This window comes from Oryzias latipes, chromosome 8 (assembly GCF_053564925.1).
Source record: "Oryzias latipes strain Hd-rR chromosome 8, Olatipes_Hd-rR_3.1".
NCBI lineage: Eukaryota > Metazoa > Chordata > Actinopteri > Beloniformes > Adrianichthyidae > Oryzias > Oryzias latipes.
The window spans coordinates 16701632-16714873 of NC_136244.1; the positions used below are offsets into that span (position 1 = coordinate 16701632).

The 13242-nt window shown below is 39.0% G+C and overlaps 1 protein-coding gene across 2 annotated transcripts in view; it reads right to left on the bottom strand.

Moving 5' to 3' along the window:
• The window catches only part of adcy9b (adenylate cyclase 9b), a 32139-nt gene that overhangs the window by 14998 nt on the left and 3899 nt on the right, over window positions 1-13242 (bottom strand). The window lies entirely within an intron of this gene.

Consider the following 13242-nt stretch of genomic DNA (forward strand, 5'->3'; position numbering starts at 1 on the left):
TGAAACGGCTGGATCTTCCACTGTGACAATGATCCTACACATCACCTGGGCAACAAATGAGAGGCTGCGTTAAAAGCATTTCAAGGTTCTGGAGTGGCCTACCCAGTCTCTGGACCTCAATCCAAAAGAGGCATCAAAACATGAGAAGAACTGCATGGAAGAATGGCCCAAAAGAGCAGCTGGTGAAACCTGGAGAAGTTCTACAGGAAGCATTTGACCTCTGTTATTGACAACCAAGGTTAATAATAGAGAATTGAGTTGAACTTTTAATTACTTACTTATTTTCTATACCTTCATGCAAATACATTTTGTACATTCTGCCTCTCAAAGTTGAGGTGTATCTGTGATAAACATAACACAACTCTTATCTTTTTCAGTGTTATAGCTTGCAGAATCAGTGAAAACTGTCCTTTTTTTCTGCTGCACTTTATTTTTCATAAGGAATCACAGAGGAACTCAGTCCGTCATTCCCACCAGTGAAGAGGAAAAATATAAAAAAGGGTTTGTGTGTGTGTTCTCCTGAGTGGAGCATGAGCAGGAGTAGGGGGAGTGGTGACCTTCCTCTCCACAGCCGGACAATTCTGCTGAGCTGGTTTCTTCTGGGGCATTAAAGGACATGCGATGATGGAAGTAGAATTACTTACAAAGCCAAATTAGCAAAGACTATTTCCACTGTCAAAGAACATTAGGAAGATATTGAAACAAAGGACCATTTCTTTTTTCTTTTTTTTTTTGCTCACAGTCCTCCAAGTCTGCCTCTCATATTTCTCCATTCATTACACATCTGTAAGTTAGATAACCCCAACTGCATTAGATGCACTGAGCTACTCAGGTTAAGCATTATGGTTTATTAGGGTAATTAATTTGTTGTTGTACAGGTTGGAAGACCACTTTCTTTTCAGTTTGGTTAAGTTCTCTTGATTTTTCTCATTTAAAACTATGGATGTTATTTCTCCAATTACTAGAACCTACTAAGGTTTCAAACACTGTGTTCTCACTGGCAACTTTATTAAGCACACCTGTCCAACTAACACAAATTTCTAATTAGCCAATCACAATGCAGCAAGTCAATGAATTTAGGGGTGTAGACATGGTCAAGACGCAGTTCAAACTGAGCATCAAAATGGGAAAGAAAGTTGATTAAAGTGACTTTGAATGTAGCATGATTGTTGGTGGCAGACTGGCTGATCTGAGGATTTCAGAAACTGCTGATCTACTGGGATTGTCACCCACAACCATCTCTAGGGTTTATGGAGAATGGTCAGAAAAAGAGAAAATTCTATGGATAGAAAGGCCTTGTTGATGCCAGAAGTCAGAATTGCCAGGCTGGTTTCAGCTGTTAGAAAGGCATCAGGAACTCAAATAACCGCTGGTTACAGCCGAGATCTGCAGAAGAGTATTTCTGAGATGGGCTACAGCAGCAGGAGACCACACCGGTTGCTACTCCTGTCAGCTAAGAACACGAAATTGAGGCCACAATTCGCACAAGCTCACCAAAACTGGACAATAGGAGGATGGAAAAACATTGTCTTGCCTCATGAGTCTATTTCTGCTGACACAATTGGATGGAAGGGTCAGAATTTGGCATCAACAACATGAAAGCATGGATCCATCCTGCCTTGTATCAACGGTTCAAGCTGTTGGTGGTGGAGTAATGGTGTGGGGGATATTTTCTTGGCACTCTTTGGGGCCCATAGTAGCAATTGAGCATGGTTACAATGTCACACCTGAGTATTGTTGCTGACCATGTCCATGACTTTATGACCGCAGTGTACCATCTTCTGATGACTACTTCCAGCAGGAGAACGCGCCATGTCATAAAGCTGGAATCATCTCAGACTGGTTTCTTGAAAATAATAATGAGTTCACTGGACTTCCTCAAAGGACCAGTAAAAACTGATTTACAAAAAGAGAAATTTGCTATTGACCCCTATGTTAAACATTCCAACTTTGCACCAAAAATCTCAGATCTTTGTATTATCAGGCTTGCTAGTGTTTTCTTTAAGTAGAGTTTGACGGAGTAAATTTAAATCAATATTTCAGACTCATTCAAGCTTGTGTTTTTGTTGTGCAGCATCCTATGGGTCATATCAGAGATCACCAGTTTACATGTGTCTATCAAGAGATAGAAAAGGGTTACAAAAGGTGAAGGACAAAAGCCTCAAGGGTAACACTTTGTAAGATAAACCTGTTCCAGACAAACTTAAAGCAAACCAAAGAAACCCTTGATAAGTACCGGGTACATGCCACAGACGCACACCTGCTCAAGTTCTAAAAGCCAAGAACAGCTGGTCTTTCATAAAACCATGACCCTCCACCAGCTTCATGACCTTTCCGGTATCACACAAGCAAAGTTTCCAAACAAAAGGCCATCCTGAGGTCTCTCTTCCTGTTGCATTTAACAAAGGTTTCCGCATCCTTCCCTTCCCTTCTCTTTGTCCCTCACAGTAAACAGAAGGAGCACAAAATCCAGTTTCCATATTTGACCTGTTCATACTTTTGCCTTCCACCCAACTGCGCTCACACAAAATAACAATAGAAAACTCTTGACATCTGTCCAAAGTCTTTAACTCGTGCTGGCCTGCACACCTTTCAGATTCTGTGCTCGCAAGGCCTCCGTCCTTCACAGCACAGAGCGGCCACGGTTTGCTGGCTGAGAAGTAGATACAGTTGAAATCCCTCCAAAATCTTCTGACATCCACGCCTCCCTCTGTTCAGTGGCCTGTATTTTCGGCCTGTTTGTCAGTCTCACTATGGCTCAATGTCTCTCGCATCCCTGCTTCCTCTTTGTCTGCCATCCAACAGTCCTCCAAGTTTCTTTGTATTCAAGTGAAAATCCATTTGCTTCATTGCAGCCCTGGCATGCAGAGTCGTTTGCAGAAAAACTTGCCCCAGCTAACATCATCTTAAAAGCTCGCACTTACTTTTTTTCTTTCCATTTTTCTTTGCTCAAAACAGACCTCTGAATGTTGTCTCTTTCATGCTGACATAAATGGTTGCCCGTGGCTCTTTTTTAATTCCACGTTTTTCTCTAAACTGCAGTAATATATGCAAACAAGTAAATGTTTCTCCGAAAGAATTCTAAATACTTTGACAATCATATACAAACATGTCTTTCCTACATACGAGTTCTGGATGAAATGACCTCCAAACAGTTAGTTAAATGAAGACAACCTGCCCTATTTGAATGCATTTTTATATTTAGATCCTTATTGTTTGCTTGTAACTGAAATTCGATTTTTTTCACACATTCAAAAGTGTCACCCAGAGAGGCTATCGACCCGTTGCTATGAGCAGTCCTCTAGTATCGATTAAACAGTGACCACGTTTGAGGCTATGGGTGAATGATCAAAGCAAACGGCTGACTGAGACAAAACTCCTGTTTCTCCCTCACGCACGCAACCTTTTCTCCATTTGATAGAGAGTTATTGTGAGTCACAGCAGCAGGCCGTCAACACAAAGACCTCATCCTTTTGAGCTTTTTAAGTGCAGTAAGAAAAGAAAAAGCAAGACGAAAATGTTTAATAGCGTTACGGAATACAAAAGGATGAAAGAAAAAAGCTTAAAAAAGAAAAATTCTAAGAGAGACAGAGCCTAAAGTAAACTCAGCAGAGACTATATAGTCCTCAGCCAGATTTCTGTACAGAAACAAACCAGCATTTTCATAAAAATGTATTTACCAGAGTAAAAAACACACAACATGTTATTGTAAATGTAGATAAGATGCTCTAAATAAAATATGGACATTCAGTTAAATTCATCAGGATTCTGGAACAGGTCAAAAAGAAGAAAACTTATTAACAGCAAGGTTTTTTTTAAGTTTACCTACTAAGACTTCTGCACGCGTACATGCTTTCTCCATTTAAACATTTGCTGTGTCATGTAATGTGACGCATTTGGATGTAGCTTTGGAACAAACAAAACCACAAATTCCTTTTTTTGCTATGGTAAGCCAAAAGAGAAGCAGACTATGTATTTCATTAGGATGCTTTTTTCTTATTACGTTTTTTTTAAATTTAGGATGATACTCATAATAGAGGAGTTTTAAATTAACGCTTAAACAAGGCAAAATTTCATCCGCTTGCAACTGATGGTTGTAAATACTTGATTATCTGCAGACTCGTTCATTTTCTAAGACATAACTGACGACCAGAGAAGTCATTTAAAGGACAGTCTGATAATAAAAAATGAGGCTGGTATTATCACGAATGTCACCTTCAATTCCAAAAGAGAGCTGTTCATTCATGACGCCATCAAACACGACAGGCCTGTGTTCAATCCTGCATGTTATTTGTGATTTTTGTTGACAAAAAAACATGGAATGAGGTTTTTATGCACTTAAACTCAATGTTTACCCCCACTCCCCCCCAAAAAATAACAAACTGAGTCATAATCTTACCACAGCACACACATCAATGGCCCCTCTGAGATGACCTAGTGGCTTAAAAATGTGACAAGTCAATATTTGCCTTCCTGGGTAACTTTGTTTCTTCCGCAACTTCAGTTTAGATTCTGACTTGCCTTTTTTTCATAGATTTTTTTTAAAATTAATGATTATCTGATAAATTTTGTTTCTATTTTTTTGTCTGTGATGCGGATATAAACTCACACAAGAGAGGGATTTATCATTCAAAAGGTTCAAATGAAATTATCCTGAATAGAGGTCAAGGGGATGAACTGAAGAGCCAATTACTTCACTAAGTCAAACAATCTTTATAAGTTAAAACAGTCCAGCTGACCATGTTTGAAGTGTCTGATGTTCTGTACACTTCAAACCAATTGTGATAAAATATGATTTTCTATAAATTACAGAACAAAACGAAAATACAGTTTTTTTCCTTATGAATCACCTTAATTGCTAGCTGTTTGTTATTGAACAAATTGTGGCTTTTTTCCCCCCCATGTGAACTCAGGAGTCAGAGTTTTTTTTCTAAACAGACTGAATATATACAAACCACGTTAAAAGGAATGATTTTATCATTAAATGTAACACAGGAAGGGCGTGTATGACGAGTTTTGCAATATACTTCCTCAGTTTTGGAAAAATAAATAAATAACTAAAGCTCGTCTGAGGCACACAGAAAAATACCCCATCCTTCAGGCTGAGCTGCTAATGATAAAACACAAAAACACAAGAGATAGGCCTACACTTCTACAGCATGCCCAAACCTGTGGTGCGTATAGCAGTAGGCACGGGCTGCTCTTCATCTTCACTCATTCATAATGCATACGAGCATTTATTACACGCTCCCTTCTGCTGCACACTCCAACCAGGCACTACAGCCCACAACCATAAACTGAGTGGGACTGCCTGCCTGTGTGGGTGTTTGCCGTTATCGCCCTTAAACAGCAAAATTAAGTGTCCATGACAGAGGTCTGTGCAGTGGACAGAGTAAGACGTGGTTGGATGTCACCTTAAGCGTGAGCTCCATCTGTCAGCGTCAGTAAAGGCAAGCGCGAGGCTGTTTAGAGGAGCGCTGGCATTTTCTGTACCCTTGATCGCAAAGGAAAGGGGCTCAGAAGGCATCGGTGACTCATGAAAGCTATTCATCAGCACAGCTTCCTTTAGTCCAAACACAACACACACTATACCAGAAGAGATCTAAAGGGAAAAAAAACACTTACTCAGTGACATGAGGAGAGCTTTACTTGCACTTTTTCCAGTGTTTACACCTATTTGAGTGGCAATGAGCAATTTGTATCTGTGAAGGAGTCTGCTCCTAAATGACCCGCTGAAGGGAAATTGCGACACTTCTATCTTTGTCTGTAGGACTTTCCTCAACAAAAATCTGAAAGTCAACAATTGATTAGTCAAGTCCATTTGACCCCCTTTCTGCAAAAGCTAGAGTTCTAACATCTAAAATGGGCCAGATGACTTGTCCATTTCAATAGGCTGTTGCCATGGCAATTAGCCTTTGCACGCCCAGAGATGAAATAAAGAGTATGTGCAGGTTTTTGTGCGTGTTGCTGCAGATGCGAAATGTCCTTGCAGTGAAGTGCAGGTGCACTAAAAGCCCTGTTTCACAATCCTTAAGAAGCAGCACTCTTCAGACTCCTGCTTGCATATTTACATCTCAACTCCTAGCTTTTGTGTTTTCAGGTTTATTTCCATAAGACATAGGAGACATGTTTCTTTCAAACTATAAACGGCTTTGTTTGTGTCTGTAAGGAGTTCCTGTTGTTTCCGAGGTGATGAGGTTTACTTGAGTCCTTGTTTTGTCCCGCAGGGAAAGTGTACAGTTAACATGCTTTTGTCCGGGGTGTTTATTTATTAGTCTACAAGCTGTTCTCTTGTCTCACGTGCTTCAAGGACAACGCGGTCTAAAGCGTCTTGTCCAAGGACACACGACAGTTTCTGTTGAGGGCAGAAATTGAACCATCAGTTCCTTAGTCTGGTAGGGTAATTATTATCACCTATTGGGCATTCATTTCCTCCATTCCTTGCTAACAGCCTCTTTGAGTTGTATAGCTGTTAACAGAAATGTCTGTCATGGGTCACCTACAAACATCAGAACACAGCATCGACCCATTTCATTACCATAACAATCATTAAACCGACTTTTCAAAGAAAGCTAACAGAGCGGCTTTAACACCAAGGTGCAGTCCATTTCTCCGTCTCACTGAGTTTGACACCGTTGCCCTTAGTCTAATGCTGTTTTACAGTAAGACATTTGCACAAAGTAGCATTAAAAGTACAAATGTTTACAAGCTCAAAATCTTACAGTCTGCCTAAAGCTACATTCACACCGTCCTCAGCAATGCATGTTCAAACAACCACTTTCAATTAAAAAAGTCTATGTAAATGCACATTAACATGCATTTAGGGCTTACATCTTAAAAAAACTTGTGTTCATGCGTAGCTACACAAGTTTCAATGATCGTTTTTGGGCTCTACGAACGAAACGCACGGCCATTGAACGTGCGTAGCAAGTTAATCCAGGTCGACCTTTGGCCAATCTGGGACTCGTATTTGGTATTGACCAATCGATGGTGTTGCTTTTAATTCACCAAAATGTCAAATCGTTTGAAAATGAATCATGGAGGAGAATTTGATGATTGCGGTTTGTGCCTGGCTGGGATTATATGACACCAAGTCTTTCATATATCGAAAGAAAGAAAAAGCCTGCAGCAAGATTTGCACTGCTTCGACATTTCACACCAAGCCTCTTCCGACTGTAGGTGGTGAACATGTACGAAAAAATAGGAGAGAAAGAAGAAGAAGAAGAAAAATAAAAATAAAAAGAAAAAGAAGCCCCTCCCTGCGTGTCCAGTGTGAACACCACGGAGTAAACGAGCTTTTGCCGCCTTCTTGATCGCGCACCAAATGTCCGGAGTGTATGTAGCTAAACTGATCCCACCAGCATAAAATTAAGACCTGAATTCTACCGACTCCCTTTGGATGGAAATTGCTGTGGTCTATAAACCGTTTTACCTATCAATACTTCCAATTTAGCCTTTGCTCTAATTAAGATTTACATCATTTACATTTTTCAACCTAATGGTCCCATGTTTAGAGTAAACCAAGCAGTCATACAGTGAGCTCAGAGGAACTGGTTTTCCTTAGGTTCCAGTTCAATAAGATTTGATACCAATCTAGACATGTGGGAGAAACTAAAACATCTTGAGTTTAGGTGTCACACTATCTCAGTAAAACACTTTCTGTTGCTTACTGTGCAATGCACAATTAGTGTGGATTTATCTAGAATAAGCACAAGCTTTACAAAACTGCTGAGCCACTGTTTCACAAGGTGGCTAATCTACACAATCACATCTATAAAACCACAGCTTATCACAGCATTACACACCTTCAACAGCTCTCTTTTTCTATGACTGAGTGTTGGTGCGTTGCAAACTTGTTTAGAAGGGCAAAAAAGATAGAAATTGATATGAAATTGCTGCGGGCTTCAGCGTCATGCTTCTCTGAGCCATAATGCGTGGTGAAAAAAAAAAAATCAAAGAGCTGTGCATTGCAGTGTGATGTATTACACCATTACTCTCCAGGTGGAGGTGTAATCTACTGTGCAGCGAAAAGGTGCTCCAGTCAAACCTTGGTCACTGTGATTCAATATTGCAGTCTAGGGCTCTAACTGGGTGCTTCGCTCTTTTCGCAGCCTCTGTGCAGCTGTCCAATCATATTAAACTCCTAAAACCTAAGGCAAAAAGGCCACTACAGAGCTCAGAGAGGATTTTAGCAGTAATCCTATTATCTGCTTACTACTCATTTAATTGTACACAAACGTTGTTGCAGCTTTTACCATATCCATGCACATACATGTCTGCTGAAGGTTTTCTGCCTCTTTTTCTGTTTCTACAGGTGGGCTGAATGCTGTGCGTGCAAACTGATTTGAGATGGAGAGTCTAGACAGAAATTTTGATTGCTGGCAGCTGAGTTCATATAAGGAGGCAAAAGTCAACCTATTTAAGATTTTGTCAAGTGCTGCAGAGTGGAAGACACGGAGCATCAGCAAATGTCGATCTCTACATTAACACCGGACATGTGACGCACTTTCAAAAATTCTGTCAATTAAAAGGGACGTCATTCATTCATCACTCCCAAATCCAAGTTCCTGATTGGTCAAAGTTCGACCTGGTTTGATTTCCGCATTCAATGATCATAGAGATTGAAAACGATTGTAGAAACTTGCATTACGATGCCTGAACGCAAGAGTTTGGAACGCAGAAGCCCGACAATCTTATTTACACTCATTTACAACGACTTTACATTAAAAGTGGTCGCTTGAACACACGTTGCCGAGGAAGGTGTGAACATAGCTTAAGAGTAACAAGTTCAAAACTGCTTATTTTTCTACCACAAAACCAAAATCTTGTCACATGTTTTCTGTAAGTATGACAATTTGTTAGACAACAAGCATTTTACATCAAAATAAAAAAAATGTTTTTGTTAAATGAAGTTTTGATTCTTTTGTTTTCTTCTTTGTGAACACCTCACCCACACACACATTTTGAACCAGAACCTGCATCCTAGTAGGTGTAGCGCTGTGCCAAGTTGTTACCAGCATCTTCACACTATGATAAAGCAAGTTCATTCACAACTCAAACAAAGATTACCCTACCAGCTTGTAGAGGGAAGCATGCTGCTTGTGCATTACTCTATAGAGAACATGATGTCACAAACTTTACTTTTCTGTTCTATATGAAGCCTCAGTTCGAACTCGGGTTCAGCTGTTTGTCACTTGTGAGTTCATATCTAACCGCTTTTATAGGACTGAGCCTCTGGCACATATTGTAGAACAGAACAGCCCAGGCGGACTGCAATGTTAAAAGGGACAGATATGCAAATGTGAAAGAAAATCTCAGAAAATACAGAAATATTACAACATTAAAGCAAAGATACCATCATTATGTCATCACTTTTGCCAACTGTGGATCTTAAATGCGACAGGACAGCAAATTCAATTCATCATTTTTGTCAACCATGACAGACATCCTCTTGTTTTATGCGCATAACATCCTCTGATCTCCATTTTTCTTTGACATCTAACCCACATAAAAGCGTTTCTCGTCCTTTTTTTAAAAATAAAACAAAGCCAGGACAGTCTGTATGAATATCATTTACTCATTACGCCTGACTGGAAGGCAGCTGATGTAATTGAGGGTCAGGATAACATCCGGTCAGTGTGAGAAGATACGGAGATGGGGAATTACTAACATTAATCACCTTAGCCAGGGAGATTAATTAGAAATTCACCACAAGGCAAGAAAGGAAAGTGATTTCAGCAGGATTCTGTTTAACTGCACGACTTTGTTATGATAATACGTAACAGTTACAACTTAAAACATCTCCACCTTGATGAAGTCATGAAAATAGAGTATGGTGCCACACAATGAGCCGTCATGCAGAGATGCATTTTCTTGCATATTTACTTGACACTAAACTCATGCGGAGAACTTTACTGCAGAATAATATACTAAAAAAAACTGTAAATAGATGATATGCGTGTAGTTGAGGTACTAAATATGTTTTCCCATCAGGAATAGATGTGTTTACCTGCACATAAGTAACAAAAATATAGACTTTCTGCTTTTCAGGTTTATTAAACGTTAACAAAATCTCTGGTTTGGACATATTGGAAACTTAGCCTCCCAACTTTTGTTCTTCTGTGAGATAATCCTGGATATTTGAGTTTATAAATGCAAGGGATGCAACGATTCTCTTTCCCCACAATTCGGTTTAATGGTGTAACATACAGCTCAAGTTTCGATCTAAAAGTGTTGTATCCTTAGCAAATGCCATAACCAAGTTCACTGTCTGCTTCCGACATATGCACGAACCACGCTGACACCTCCCACTCAACTGGCACTTAGTTAGGGAGTGGTAACTTGGTTCTTGCTATCAATGTAAAGCACAAATATGTAAACAATAATCTCTAACACTGCCAACTGGATTCTGATGGGTGAAAACCAAACCTGAATGCAGTTTAGCTGAATGCATTGTTAGCTTCACCTCCCTCCCACTCATAAACACCCCCAAATTACAAACAGATTTAAATCAAAACAGTCGATAAAACAAAAGAAATCCATCCCTTAAGGGAGTTTTCACCAATACAGAATATAAAATAAATTTTAGAAGTTTTTGACACCATGCTGTACATAGTTTTATCATTGGTGTAGAGTCAATGGGAAATCGCTCCCTCTTTAAACAGCATATTGTCATTTAATATTCAACAATTTATTTTTTTTACTGGTTGGCATCATATTTGGGACTGGAAAGTGAGGGCTTCAACGTATAAAATTGGTCTGATAATCTGCAGATTCCTGATTATTAAAGAGATTTTTAAGAATGGTTTATTCAATCTTCAAATTATATTACAGTTTTATAGTTTTTCCTTCTTCTGAATTGCTTTGCAAACTTTTCTAACAATCCTTGTGTAAATGTGAAAGGTAGAAACAGTGTGGAACCTGTCCATTAATGCAGGGCGGCAGTTTTAAGATCAAATAAATAAATAAATAAAGAAGCTGTCTGAGTCAAGAATAAATTGCCTTAAAGCAGAAGAAATGCTGTCAGAGCAAGTAAGTTGCAAGCAGCAAAGAGGACCTACATTACCTGCATAGTGTAAGCCATTAAGCCCAAAGTAGCATAAATGTCACAATGCTGTTTACATACTTTCATTTATATTTCATCTACAGTATTTATAGTTATTAGACAAATCTTAAGTGAACTACATCTAAACTTTTACTGGGTTTTATCCGTTTGTAAAAATTGTTTCTCAAAGAGAAGAAAACTGTGTTAGATCTATTTTTATGGTTTCTGCACAATAATCATAACAAGCATGGCAGGTACCATCACTCTGCATTAAGCGCCAAGTAAAAAAACAGACAGGTACTTTCCAGGGAATTGGACTAAACATAGAGCACCATTCCAGTAAAGGAAATGCACTAAACAACACGATGTGAAATTGTGTGCTGCCCACACACACACACACACACACACACACACACATGCATGGATTCACACAGAAAAGGCTTCAGTATGTGAACCATTTCAGATTGAAAAGTGGGGCATATTACTCAGTCCTCCCAGAGGATTAAATGGGCATGATTATCTTTTTTAATTTTCCAAATTACAGCTGCTAATAATTTATTAACCAGACCACTCAGGCTGTTTTTTTTTCAACTTCACCCTTATATAAAAGTATTTTTTTCTCCACTTTGTGGCACAGAAACTGAAATTATCTGAGCAAAGGTTCAAAGATGATTTTTTTTAATAAACAATTACTGTATTTTTTTGGCTTATAAGTAACTCCAGCGTATGAATTGCAGCTGTCAAAAAAATGCGTAATAATAAAAAAAAAAAAAAAATAAAAAAAATTGCACCGGAATAGAAGTTGCACTTTCTGGAGAATTTTTTTGAACAAAATACAGGAACAAGAACAGAGATTTTCTCTTGAAAGGGAAATCATAAAATGGGAGCAGATAATAATAGACTAAATACATGTACGCTTCATTACGGTAACACATTGATGCCTATTATATTTAATTTATGAAACATAGGAGGATTATAGTATTTTAGCACAACATATGAACAAGTATTCAATTTAGTTTATCAGAAATTTGCCTCTGTTGGCGCGGAGTAGGCTTTCCCATCATCCCTTTGTTTACATGTTCTCCTTCTAGTTTACAGACCCTCACAACCCCAAGCTAACTTTGCAACAAAAATGGCGAGCAATATGGGAGTTATATAGCCATAAAGGTTTGAGTTGGATGCCAGCTCAAATGAGGAAAATGAAAACGTACATGGATCTATTTGTCTGCAAGTGGATCCATCGTAATGGAGCAGAGCGGGGAGCTTGTTGCCTGCAGATTGAATTAAAGATTGGGTCTTTAACTAACCATAATTCTTTTTTTTTTTTTTACCATTTTAATGAGTTCCATAGATTTTGGTTTTATATCCCAACTTTGTTGTTGTGTTTAGTTAATCACATTTCTCTTTAATTCTAAATCACAGCTTCAACCAAGGGGAACAGCCCACTGACCATGTCTGCTCTTCAAGTAAACCTCTGCAACATAAAAAAAACAAAGTAGAAAAACATTCAAAACCTTGCACCTATGCATCAGACAAGAAAATTTACAGTAGCAAATGCGGTTCATGAAGCATCAGATACCAATTAAAAAGACAGGCCATAACTGATGACAGCTGCATTGTTACCCGTGTCTTCAACACAGCAATTTACTTCAGGCAGCAGGCTCCGAACCCGGCTCGGATCCATGCCTGGCTGCAATGTTAACTCAGATGATTTACAAAGATGGAGACAGATAGCCAAGGGAATTTTACAGCACTCTGGAGCAACTGTCTCTTGACAGCCAGTTTTCTTACCAGCACAGAAAATCTACAGGGAGAGGATCTTCATGGGCGTCTAACTACACGTGAAGGCGGGGTGATAAAAGACAGAAAAAAGCCCTCAAGAACAAGAAGTAGACTGAAACAGAAGAGGTCAGCTACATTAAGAGACACACATTCATCTTTCCAATAGAAAACAGGAGCAACAGGACTAGTCCTCCTACATTAATCTAAGAGATGAAGAGAAAAAGCAGACCTATAAATCATTATGACTGGCCTGTAAACAAAACACTTCTACACTATTCTTTAGCTGACAGAATGAGCCAATACTTCTTTGAAAAAGTCTAGTGGGTGTGTTAAGGAAAAGAAATCTGAATGTATGCATTCCAAATTATTCATGTGCACACTTAAATTGCTAGTGTGTGCAAACTCTCGGCTCCTTC